The 13,971-nt window shown below is 38.9% G+C and overlaps 1 long non-coding RNA gene across 2 annotated transcripts in view; it reads right to left on the reverse strand.

Moving 5' to 3' along the window:
* LOC139079897 (uncharacterized) overlaps positions 1 to 13,971 on the reverse strand; it is a 90,118-nt gene that overhangs the window by 62,326 nt on the left and 13,821 nt on the right. For both annotated transcript variants that reach the window (XR_011533917.1, XR_011533918.1), the window contains exons 6-7: positions 1,255 to 1,329; positions 446 to 519 (exon numbers count right to left, since the gene is read on the reverse strand). This is a non-coding gene — a long non-coding RNA (uncharacterized lncRNA). The remainder of the gene's footprint in view (positions 1 to 445; positions 520 to 1,254; positions 1,330 to 13,971) is intronic.

Genomic DNA, 13,971 nt, shown 5'->3' on the forward strand with positions numbered 1-13,971 from the left:
TCCAGGCTTTCTTATCAGCTGGCCCAGACATGGGGCAGAAGGGGAAGGGGGAGGGTTGAGGCTTAAAAGCCGCCAGCAGTCCAACATCAGAAAATGAGTCAGACTCCTATTACACATGCTTTTGCGTGTGACTACACAGCTCCTCACACTGAAAAGTGAAATCTGTTTCTCCACTCCTTGAATTTGGGTTGGACGTGTGACTTGTTTGGCCAATACAGTTACGTAGAAGAGACTCTGTAAGTTCCAAGCCTGGGTCTCAAGAGGCCTTGCATGTTTTTTCTCACTCTCTTAGAATCCTGCCACCACATGTGAACAAGCTTGTTCTAGCTTGCTGAGTCCAGAGAGGAGAGCCCACTTCTCCATGCAAAGCCATCCTGGACAAGCCAGGGGTCAGCTGATCTCAGCTATGTGAGAGAGCCCAGCCACATGCAACAGAGCTACCTACCTGACACACAGCTGACCGCAGGTCCATGACTAAGACAAGCCAAGATCAGCAGAACTTCTCAGCTTACTTGTAGACTTGTGAGGAAGGAGAAAGGCTTATTATTTTAAGCACTGAATTTTGGGGTAGTTTGTTAGGCAGCAATAGCTAAATGATATACTGTTTATACCTACACAAATGTTTGTATCAATTTGCACTCACACCAGTAGTATAGTAGAATATCTACAGGCCCATATCCTTGCTACTTCTGGGAAATATCATTTTCTAGGGTATTCTTCCTCTTGCTTGCTTTATTGTTTCTTTTTTAGTACTAATGTAAATCGATCACTGATAGGCAGGTACAGAACACTGGCATAGATTTTCTTTGTTCAGAAGCGTTATCACTTGAGTGAACCATGTTAGTTACACAAGGTTAAGGCAAAGAGATATAAATTTTTATTTGATTTTGTAAGTCTGCTTTAGCTTTTAATATAAAAAGTTGGGCTCAGACCACAATCCCAGCACCTACACACACACAGACTCCCACATCCCAGTAGGAGTTATGGGTCAATTTCCATAGAAGCAAAGGGACACAGAGGAGGAAAAAGAACACAAGAACATGAACTCTGTTCTCCAAGATTCAAAATAAAGGAAAACCGCTAGAATGGACAAGAATTGTTCTACCCAACATCAGGCAGTGAGAAAACAAATCACAGGAGAAATTCCCAAATTAGAATTTAAAAGAAGCAAAGAGGAGTTTAGGCTGGGAATCTAAGCTCAATGCAAGGCATTACAAATTGATGATAATAGGAAAAGAGTTGATCTGGCCTCACTTGTGATGGAAGTCTGACATTTCTCCAAGTCCAGTTGCCCAGGCAGGATATCTTATTGAAGATCAGAAGCTGAGCCTGTGAATTAGAACAGAAATACACATTCTTATGCAACCCAAGTGAAGGGCATAATAAAATTGGTGAGAGAGGTAGAAGAGCCAGGAACTCAGATGTATCCATCAGAATGAGCAGAACCAGTCTTCAAAGGCAGCTTCAGACGGCAGCCTGAGCAGAAATGGTATCAGTGGACATAGAAAATTACCAATTCCTTCCCACTGGCCTTTAAAAGCAGGATTTATGCCTTTGGAATTGAGTAAATCCTCAGGGTTCTTGGACAATTTGGGGTAAAGAAGTCTCAAGAAAAAAATGATTGCTACCAATAAGGGCAGGTTGGGGTCCCAAATAATCAACTGGAAAGAAAGAAAGGAGTGGTAGGCAGTTTGAATTGGAGAGTCAGTTCATAACAGCAAAATTAGAGATTGTGGTCTTTTTTTTTTTTTTTTCAGAATTAGCCATTGATAATTCAGCTTTATTGTTTATTCTCATTCTTTGCCAACTTTTCATTAGCATACCTTTTTTCTTAGTTGTTGTGAAAGTTCTTTCAAAGATATGGCAATCCTTTCCCTGCTTACATTCTACTATTTACCTCAATTTTTTTCCCATCTTCATAAAAACTAACCTCTCCATCATTTCCTTTTACCATTTGGCAAAGGGTATCTACTACCTATTACTTAATTTGTGGATTTACACATTTTTCACAAACATAAGCCAAGGCTAGGCAGCAAGCTAAAAGTCCATAAATTTTAACTCCTAAATACATTATTTGACCCTAAAAATGTCACTAATTCATGTTAAGTGACCCAGAAAATGCTCAACTGGCATGGTTCAAAGCCAATGTCTTGATTTATTTATCTGGTTTCCCAGTCCCCTGAACTTGTGTTAATTAAATTCTTAAGGACATTCCTTTTTCCATGTGGGCTTTGTTCTCCCCCATGTCATAGTAAAAATAATAAAATTGAGCACATTGACTTGACCTGAGAGTCAACAGGTCAAGAAAAGTGTATCACCCAGAACAAGAGCCCTTTCAGCTTGAATCATGTAAATTTCCCTTTTTTCTATTTTAAAATATAAAAAAAATAATTATTTTGACCAGTAGAATTTGCCTAATTAAGCTGGTTCCCCGTGTCTAGCTATATGTCAAGTCAACAAACTATTTGAAATGACCACAGGTTAAAATCTGTGAAAGGATAGAAAATTAGAAAAAAATGTAATCACTTATGTATGTATATTACGTCCTGTTACTCTGGAAGCCTTGATTTGAAATTGCTCTTTTCTATTCATTTTCCTGTAAAGAACATGAGGAAGTTAACAAAATAATAAAAGCAAATATTGAAAGAACATGATGATGAGATGTTCTTCTCTGTTCTGTATTCACCCACCATTTTCTCCAGGATTCTGGGGCTCAAAATAATGCCAGATCTATGCATGAGAAAGGACAGTGACAGACTGGTGTCTGTCTTGGGATTCAAGGATTGGAGGACAGACGATAGATATGGCACGCATGTTTGGCAAACTTAACCCACTTTTCTTTTGATGATCTTGAAAATAAAATAAATAGGCTCTTAGAAACTCAAATAATTGTAGCTGCCTACAACTGAATTAACTGAGATACATAGAAAACAGAAGATAAGTCCATGTAACAGTTCTCCGATGACTGCTTTGCCTGCACCCACCAGTTACTCCACCCTTAGAGGGAGATGCCTTGCAAATAACAGGCACTCAATACACATCTGTGAACCAACTAAGGGGACAGTCACAACATCATCAGGTCCTACTTTTCACCCATCTCTTCTCTTTCTCCATAATCCACCTCCTCTCACAAATGTGGTCTAAACACCCAGCTCAGAACTCTCATCTCGCCTCTGATGAATTTTCCTCAAAATTAAGGAAAAGAGACAATTGAATGAGAACTATTTTATTTTGCTGCCACAAAAATCTATCAACTTTCCTGCCATCTGTACTAAATATCCTGCTCTCTCTTGTTACAACTAACAAAGTCTCTGTTCTCTATCTAAGGGTTTTGTCAACACTTGTGCCTGCTCTTGCCTACACAGACGTCAGCCTTCTTTGTCCTCCATCATCAACTTCTTCTCACCTGTGGAAACACTCCCAATGGTATTTCAATATGCATTGCTACGGTCTGTCTCTCTGGACCCATGCCTCCTCCAGTTACAGCACTATTTCTCTCTTTCCTTCACATATAATCAGAGTTGGTAATTCATGACCTCTATTTCCTCAACTCATTCCAATTGGCATTTTCTCCACCATACCACTCTAGATGATCTTGCCAAAGTCAGCTACAACCACTATCTTACAAAATCTAAGCCCTCACATCACTCTACCTCTCAGCAGTATTTGACATAGGTGACCACTCATCTTCACACATCTCTTAGCAAATATAGATTACTTACTACCTGTGAGCCTTGGTCTAAGTGCTGGGGATGCAGAGGTGAAAAAAACAGACAAATACTCCTGCCCTCATGGAGTTTTCACTCTAATAGAAAACCAAAAATAAGCAATATAAATATCAAAATATATGTGATACCAGATAATGATAAGAGTAAGAAGAAACATAAAATAGAAAAGAGGACTAAGAAATATGGGAAGGGGGCTTGAAATGTTAGATAGGAAGATCAGGAAAGGCCTTCCTGAAAGGTGACATTAGAGCAAAGGCTTGAAGGAAGAGTTTGCCTTATGCAGGGAAAGATAATTGCAGGAAAACGGGGGCAGGGGAGAAGGAAGCGCAAAGGCCCTGAGGCATAAATGTGACTGGTGTGTTTAAGAAAAAGCAAGAATGCCATTGTAGAAGGGTGGGCCAAGATGGAAAGAGGATGTAAGAGATGAGGTCAGTGAGGAAACTGAGGGCCAGGCCATAGTAAGTACTTCTTGCCTTTTATTCTAAGTGAGATGAGAAGCAACCGGAAGACTTTAAGCAGTAGAGAGACTGGATCTGATCTTATTTAACAGAATCCCCCCAGCTGCTTTGTTGTGCATAAGCTGTAAAGCGGTGATTGCAAGAGTAGGGAGATCATGAGGATATTATCACAATAATCCAAGAAAGAGAGGATGCTGGCATGGAAAGCACGGTAGAGTAGAAGTGGTACGAAGTGGTGGTAAGACAGATTCTAGATATATTTTTAGAGGTAGAATTAACAGGATTTGCTGAAAGACTGGATTGTGGAGTGTGAGAGAAATTGAGTTAAAGATTACTCCAAGGTTTCTGACATGGGAAACTAAGATGATTTACTAAAGTGGAAAGAACTGCAAAAGAGGTTTGCTGGGTAATTATCTGGATCTTCATGTTGACCATGTTAAGTTTGAGATGCCTATTATTTATCCAAGTGGAGAGATATATATATGAGTCTGGAGTTTGGGAGAGAGGGTTGAGCTGAATATAAATTTGGGAAGATAATGAGGAATGAGCAACAGAGACTGAGAAAGAGCAGCCACTCAGGTAGGAGGAGAACAGGTGAGTGTGGTCAACTGAAATCAAAGTGAGGAAAGTGTTCATGGGAGAGAGTCATGAGTACATCAGATGCTACAGATACATCAAGAGAAATGAGGAGTGAGCACTGAACATGGATTCAGCAACACGCACTGGTGGACTGGAGACTATGGGTAGGCTGGGGAAAGCTTGATTGGCAAGGGGTTAAAAAGGCTTATTGGGGAGAAAGTACACACAGAAAGTACAGACAAAAATTCCAAGCAGGTTTTCTGTAAAAAGAGAGAAAGATAATAGTGGGATGGAAAAGTTGAACTCAGGGGAAATAATAGCTTGTTGTGTGCTGATGGAATAGGTTAAATAGTCAGGGAAAGACTAATGTCAAAGAAGTGAGGGTGAGAGTATGAGGGACTAAAGAAATATCTTTGACTGAGGAAGAGGACCTGGGAGATAGAGGAGGGGCTGGTCTTAACTAGCAGCACAGACATCCATTTAACAGGAGAGAAGTTAGAGCACATGGGCATCACGACAGGGAGTAGATGGACTTGTGAAAGTCCTTTTTGGATTGCTTGATCTTCTTAGTGAAATCGGTAGCAGTGTTCATCAATCGGCATTAAAACTGGAGAAATAAGGGTTGGAGGTTAGAAGAGAGAAGAGAAGATATGAGAAACATGCTCAGCAGAGGCAGAAAGTGACTTGATGAGAAACCGTACAATTACTAGCCAACTATGCCAGGCAGTAAGAGTCCACTGCAGGTTAGTGATCACGACTTAAGGTGATACCAGTACATCTTGTAGATGCTCTGGGTACCTTGTACCATATCGCCTTGGCCTGCTTCTGTTCAGCTACATTTGTGGTGAACAATTCTCACACACCCTCACAGAAGTCTACCTCAAGCTCCTAGTGAGTCACTCAGATGTTCTTCAAGAAGTCTTTCACGAATTCATGAAAATTTGCTCTGCCCTAGGATAAGGTATCCTAGAAGGATGAGAAGGTTAATACCACTGTTTAAGGGCTGTATTATGTCCACCAAAAATGCATATGTTGAAGTCCTACCCCTCAGTACCTCAGGATGTGACTGTATCTGGAACTGGGATCTTTACAGAGGTACTTAAGTTAAAATGAAGTCATTAGGATGAGCCCTAGTCCAATATGACTAGTGTCCTTACCTAAAGAGAGAATTTACACAGAGACATGTACAAAGAGATGATGTGAGGACACAGGGAGCAGAGGGCCAACTACAAACCCAGGAGGAGGCCAGGACAGATCCTTCCCTCACGGCCCTCAGAAGAAATTAATGCTGCCAAAACCTTGCTCTCAGATTTCAACCTCCAGAACCACGAAAAAATAAATCTCTGTTGCTTAAGCCATCCAGGCTGTGGTACTTTGTTACAAGCAGCCCTAGCAAAGTAATACTCCATCTGTGACAATTCTTAACTAGGCAGGGCAAAGTTCTAGATAGTCTCCATTTCTTTGGAGGCATAATTCTAAAGAACCTTCTACATGGAGCTCTGGAGTGATAACCCAGTTCAATAACACACATTTTATTGATTTTCCCCATTTCTTGTCTTTTTCCTCACTCTATCAATCCAGCCTCTTGGGATCACCTTCTAAAAATAGACTACCTGCATCCAAGTTCCTGTCTTGGGTTCTGTTTTCAGGGGAATCAAAACTAGCACACCACAGTTATGTGTACTGCCAGTTCCTCCTGAGTCACTTTCTTCTCTTGCCTTTTTCAACACCACACATCTGGTTTTCCTCTTACTTCACTTACACTTTCCCAGGCTTCTTCCTCTTCTGCTCAACCTCTTACTGTGGAAGTGACCACTTGGATCCACTTGATCAGTCATGGATGTTTCTATATACTCTCCTTGGATCATCAGAAAATCAATGCTCAGTCTCCATCATAAATGTTCTATCAGCAGGATTTGATGCAATTAATCTCTTCTTACTCTTTGATAAAATTTATCACGAAGCTACCAGGATATCCTGCTGTCCTGGTTTTCCACTACATCACTCATGTTTCTCAGGGCTTATTCTCATACTTCCTCTTCTCCTCAATCTCCCCAAAATTGGAAAGCACTGGACATAAGTCATTAGACCTATTCCTTCTCTTCCTACTCTCATTCCCGTGGTGATTGGATTTGGTATCAAGCCTTTAAAAACCATCTATATACTAACAACTCCCATATTTATTTTTCCCAAACTCCAGACTCGTATACCCAGCTATCTATCGAACATTTCTATTTGTATGTTGTGGTGGTTTTGTCATTTATCAATTTGGCAAGACTAAACTACATTTCCCAGAGTTCCTTTCCTATATGGTTCTCATTAGGTTGGGTCTCAAGAGAGATTCTCATAAAACAGTTGGAGGACAAAAGTAAAGCAGCAGTCATTTTGTAATTCCCACCTGTTTTCATTTATCAGCTGGTTCTCCTCACTGTCATGAGGCAGAGGTCAGACCTCCAATTGCTCCACTTCCTCCTGGAATATCCTTTAGCTTTTTTGATCCCAGAGCCAAGTGTATGTTTTTACCTCTCTGACAAAGGCCCCAGGCTTCTTCAGGAGACCTATACCATCAAAGTCAAAGGCAGCATGAACTACCTTGCTTGTATATGCCAGTATATGCTGTTCTTGCTCTCCCCACACTTTGCATCCTTCTATCCTTCCCAACTGCCTGCCCCGTGAACTCTGAGCTTCAGTATCAGACAAAAAGACAACAACTTATAGAGACTATTTAAACACTTCCTACAATTGTGTAAGATCAAATATCTCTAATAAGTCCCTTCATATTATTCCTACCTATCTCTGTATATACAGGATATATACATTCAGCATAATGAGATATATGAAGGGATTTGTATATCTCTATCTTGTATATCACTATCTTATGTGTCTACCTTCACTACATATCCAGAAATGAGGAAGAATATATCTCATTACACTGGATATGTGTCCAGTATAGAGAGAGACAGAGATATATAAAGGGATTTTAATATACATTTTTATATATATGAACATATTTTTATATATATTTGTATATATATATATGAATATACGGTTTCTGCTTCTCTGCTTGAACCCTGACTGATACAGATGTCTAACAGACATCACCAAGTCAACAAGTCCAAGACTAAACTTCAGACTCCACTCTTGCTCTCCATAAAACTTGTTCAACCTACAACCTTTCATGTCTCAGTTGATGGCACCTCGTTCTTCCAGTTGCTCAGGCCCAATCCTGGAGGTAATCATTGATTCATATTTTTTCTCCGAGCTCACACATCCAAACAATTGGAAATGTGATTGTGTCTACCTTCAATACCTAACCAGAAATGAAGAAGAACTGATGGAATTAGATTATCCGTCTATAATGAGTCTAAGAAATGATTATTGATGGCTGAAAATAACACAGAGAGAAACGATCAGAATTACATGCCTCCTTTGTATGATCTAAGTTTACAACACCATCTCTGAAGTAGTCTTGCCAGAAAAATCAAACTTTAACTGAATCAGGCCCTAGATAGAACCACAAATTTTCAGGAATTATAGGAGACAGGGGACTTTACTATGTGACCCAACAGGGATACAATTAACACTATCTAGAATGTGGTAAACTCCAAAGGACAAAGCGATCTAGTGCCTTCAAAACATAAACTCTAAGGGCAAAAGAAAGAGACAGAGACAGGGACAGAGAGAGCACAAGCAAACCTAAAAAATAAAATATTTAAGGTACGTAGCAATGTGCATCTCCACAAATACAATGGGTAGAGCTTGTCTGAATACTGACTCAAACCCACCAATCAAAAAATTACAAGACAACTGGGGAAATTTACTCTGAAGGGATGTTTGATATTTAGAATATAATTAATATTGTAAGTGTGATAATTATATTGCAGTTGCATTTTTAAACAGTATTTATCTTTTATGGATATATACTGAAACAAATAAAGAATAAATAATATTACACCTGGTGATTGTTTCAAAATAGTCAATAGAGAAAGGTGGAAGGGATGAGCACAGATGAAAACTGGTCAATGGTGACTGGAGAACTTTGAAGGTGGGCGATGCGGATTCATCTATGGCCCTGTCTACTTTTATTTCTGTTTGAAATTTCCCATAATGAAAAGCTTTTTAACTCTATTAAAATTTACTACCATGATAACTACAAATGGCAGTGAAAACAAACTTTTACAGAGATGGCAAGAAAAGACTTACTTAAAGTACTAAAAACCTTTTCATTGACATTATTCTAACAGAAAAACAATACATTCTCAGAAACAGAACAATGAAGTGGAGTAACTGCTTCTTGCCAAAACTGTATTTGAATTTATTTTAGAGATAGCTTTCTTTATTACAATTTAAAAAAACATTGTTAGGACAGACAATTATAATGACTTTTCATTAGTAAAAACCAACCATCTGCAGATTCAGCAGACAGGTAAATTTCACTTCATAACCTTCAGAAAGCATGCTAGACTACTTTCCTCTCTTTTTCCTCATTTCATACCACATGATTCCATGCTATTTTTAAAGAAACACAATTTGCCAAGTGGAAAATGTTTTTATGTGCTGTAAAAGATAAAGAGCTTTTTTTTCCAGGAGTGTTTTACGCATTAACCTGTTTTGCTTTCTGAGTATTAATCACATGTGCTTTGCTCATATCTTCTGACTTGTTTTGCTCTATGAAGGAAAAATCATGCTTGTGGGGAACTTCAAAGTCACTGAAATCCTCCAACGTTGTGACTCCTATAATCAGCCCATGCCCACTCCAGTCGTTTCCAGACCAGTCCTTAGTCATCAGGGTTCTTGACAAGCCTCTGCAAAGCAGACAATTGGCTTGTCTCAACAGCAGCTGCCGGCTGTCATCCCCTCAGTTTCAAACTCAAGGTCCTGCTTTGGTGTGGAAGCAGAACTTTTCTTGCCAGGTGAAAGACTGCTAAGCAGAGGAAGAAGAGTCAAATGGAATAGGTCAGAAGCCATCTGAGAACAAGGTCACCCTGACCCTAAATGAACACCACAAAAACCCACTGGATACATTGTTCTTCAGATATGGACTTCAAATCAAAAGGAAAGCAGACCACAACTACCAAAACGTTTCTCCTCCTTCAGGTTGGGGCCCGGAAAAGAGAATCAAAGGTTCTCCTCATTTTCTCCTCACCACCCTCCTTACCCAGGGATCAATTTTCAATGTAATCATAAGGCAATTGTAAAACAGACTCATGCAGAGGAACCTAAAGGAAGATGCTTTGCATTCACAGAAGACCGGTGTTGTATATGGTTTACTAAAGACTGCAAATAGTCTTTCTGCAAAATCCACATCATAATTATAGAAGTTAGTTATTACTAACAAACCACATTTCATGGGTGATAAAATGAGATACGCTACCTCCAGGGCCTGCCTATGAGTAGGCCACACATAAAACATAGAGGAAGATGCTTCCCTGGGCTGGACTCTCTCAGACCATATCCTAGCGCTCTTATGGCAGGCGTTCAGATACAGCAAGGACCTATTCATCCATCTTTCTGCAATTCTCCCATCCTCCTGTTCCCTAATGTTACCTAAACCCAAAAAGTTTAGAACTTCAAACCCTTCTCTAATCACTAATTCCCTTGGTTGAAGCCTCATTGAGGAAGCTTGCCACCTCTCAAGGGCACGCCGTGACCAGGCGGTGACTCGGCAGCATCCTGAGAATCCCCATAGTGGCCACATAGCAATAACTCTCAAGAATGTCCTATCCACCCCATGATCCAGCATATTGTAAAGCTGTTGTTTTCACATTTCTCCAATAAAATCTAGACAATAAATCTGGTTCCTTTCATATTTTTAATAGTGGAAATGTATTTGTGATCGAAAATAACAATTTCTGCCAAAGGGAAGCAGAACATATTGTATTCAACAGTTTCGGGATCCCCTGTCAAAAGAAATAATTGTAGAACTTTAGCATAATTATATGGTACCATACAGAAAAACTAGCTTGTAAAACGTAACATGGATTTTAGCTTATAGGAATGATATCTGAAAACACTTAAGCAACCAAATGTATTTGCAACCAAATGACCAGGCATCTCAAAAAGTCGTGGCACCAGTAAAACCAGAAGGGAGTTAAGTAGAAATGGACATTTTCCTTCAGTGGGAATACTTGCCAGGTTTGCAGAGGAACATAGACTTGTGGGGCTTTGTGGCAGCCCCATGACTCTCCCTAATAAGGGGGACTGTTCATATTTTCTCCCCTTAAGGACTAAGAGTGATAGTTTACATACTGAATAGCTCAGAATGATAACACAAAGGAACTCTGTGAAAGTGTGGTTAGAAAACTAGAGTTGGGGGGCCAGCCCCATGACCAAGTGGTTAAGTTCACTAGGATGCCAGGTAGAATACTAACTTGAGTTTTTGGTAATGTAAGACCTTTCTATTCAATTTCACGCTGTAATATTATTTGCTATATACTATTAATGTCATCGTTCCATTGAAAAAAACTCTGCCAAATTGGTCCATTTAAATTTACATTCTATTGTTATAAAATGCAAAAAGATTATCAAAGCAAAGCTGCATGGAGTTTTCATCCCAAAAGAGCTTTAAGAACTGGATAGGCAAGTAGGTATAACCAGAGTCTAAGAGAACTCAAAGAAACAATAGTGTAGGTTTCCTTCCAATTTTTAATCCTCAGAATGGAAAAATCAGCTGAACCCCTACACTTACAAATAATATTTATTACACTTGCGTTTCAAAGAGTAGTTTTATGTTAAGAATTTTGTCACGATTATAATTAACATTACGAAAATCTTATTTACATAAATAGGCAAATAAATCATTAAATACCAAACAAAAGTTTTTTTAAAGAAAGGCAAGCTCAGCACTAGAGACCTAGACTTAGGATGTTTCACCCAGGTTTACTGAATGACCTTTAAGCCACTTATCTCCTCTCTATCAATTCTTTCAAGAGAAAAAACGAGATAACAATTCCTAGCTACCTCACAGGATTGCTACAGATATCAAATGAAACAATGAATCTTCATGTTCTTCATAAAGCATAAAATGCTTACGCGATATGAAGCATTATTTTTATTGTGTGTGCTGAATGAGAAAGGAAAGTCTGAGGTCTCTGGCAAATTGTCTTTAAAATATGAAACACATGTTGTAGTAATTATCCTTTTGTATCTCTCTTTTTTTTAGAATTCTTGAGTGATGGATGCTACATATCTGAAAATCATTATGCTGGAATAATTCCAGCCCTCCCAGCCACAAAAATGTGTCTATCAAGCAAGACTGTTTGTTGCTGCAACTCCCTAATGGTATTAATGGGAGCAGAGGTTCTAAAATACTGTTATGAACATTTAAAAAGTTCTGCTGTTTCTAATTGGTTCATGGATGTTTAAGAAAAATCGTGAGTTTATTTCGAAGCAACTCAGAGCGGTAAGAAAAGATTTTACTCAAATCCTCTATGTAATTTCCCCTCAATGCTAGAATCATCTGATAAGTGATATCAATTACTTTAATACGCAATAAAGAAGTGAAAACAGGACGTTACATGGGAAGTCTCCTTATCTTTCTAGACACAGTATTCTTGGGGAAAAAAATTAACTAAACTGTCAATGGTGAAAGTACACCAGCTTATAAATAAATCAGAGCTGTTTTTCTGCCAGTGGGCTCTAAAGTGGGGTACACACACCCCAGAAGATATGCAAGAGGGGCCATAGAGGCATGTGAAGAACACACTAGAACTTCTAATATTTATCCAAAAGTCAGTGATCACACTTTATTAATGTTTAATATTTAGACTTACAAGGTACATGTTACGAACTTATAAATAAATATATTTATATTGCAGGGTGCATGATTGCTCAAATATTTCTTATTGATAGAAATACAAATCAAAAATTTTAGAGAAGAACAGATTTAGACAATACGGGAAATTTTACTGTAGGTTACATTCTCTCCAGAAGATACTCCAGCAGCTTCTTAAGATAACAGGAGTCCACAGAGGAAAGTCTTTTAACAAAACTACATTACGTAACTATTTTAAAACCAGGAAATGACCCATGGATTTAATTCACTGTTACTTAAAATGGGTGAAGGTAACTACGAGTAAAATGAGAAAGAAAGAAGGAAGGAAGGGAGGGAGGAAAGAAAGAAGGGAGGAGGAAAATTTTCTGGAAGAGGAAGTGGAAATCCCATGGGACTAAAGGTTAGTAGTTTACTATTAACTGACAATGACAAAAAGAAAAGAGTTTCGTGGCTGATATACTGTTTTGAAACCTCAACTTTGGCAAACCATCTTTTTTGGTTCCCTCAGCTGGAGACACTCCAGAAAATTCAGGTGCAAAGTGGTATTAAAGCAAGTTTTCTCTAGTTTGAAAATAAAAAGAGTAAAACTGCTATCCATGTATTTTCTGCCACGTTGTTAACCTGCCTCCAGTTCTGTGCAGTCTCTGAGCTGAAGAAGGAGGCAACAAGCCGCTATGGATCCTACTTCTTTCTGGGAACCGGAAATTGCACAACCTGATACAGAAAATTTGGACTCTAGAACTATTTCTGTCATAGTATAACCTTAACAACGCGTTACCTTTGGAAAGCTGGGGTTGTTTACCTGTCTGTAGAACCTAATGTTGTCCTCACTGATTTCTAAACTCTTAGCTCTAATTGTCTATCATCCTATGTTGTTTCATCATAGTAATTTGAAATGTGAATACTGGGGAAAACTTGTACAGCATGTAAATCTCTGTAATCTATTATATTATTTCATCTATGAACTGCATGTACCAAATGTGATCATAAAATTCTTCATACGTTCATTCAGAAAGTATTTGTTGATCTCCTAAGATCTGTCAGATACCGTGCTAAGTGCTTCACCTCTAACAGTGATTAGAAAGATATCTTTCCTGTACTTACAGAGCTTAGGAGCTGGTAGAAAAAACAGACGGGCAGCAATTCATACAAGCAATGTGCTAAGGACTATAATGGGGACATTCAGTGTGTGTAGAAAAACACAGAGGAATATTTAATCCCGATTTAAAGGGTTAAAAACTTCCTGAGAGAAGTGACTTATAAGTCACCTAAAATGTGAATATGAACGGGCCAGGCAAAGAAGGGTGATGAGGTCCAGATGAAGAGAAGGCATTGGCACCATACAGAGCAAAAATCTAAAGTCAGGACTGCCATGTACGCGTCTCTGGGGAGAATCTCCGACATCATAGGCCATGTGGCCCTCCCTTGAGTT

The sequence above is a fragment of the Equus przewalskii genome, chromosome 27 (genome assembly GCF_037783145.1).
Source record: "Equus przewalskii isolate Varuska chromosome 27, EquPr2, whole genome shotgun sequence".
Taxonomy (NCBI): Eukaryota; Metazoa; Chordata; class Mammalia; order Perissodactyla; family Equidae; genus Equus; species Equus przewalskii.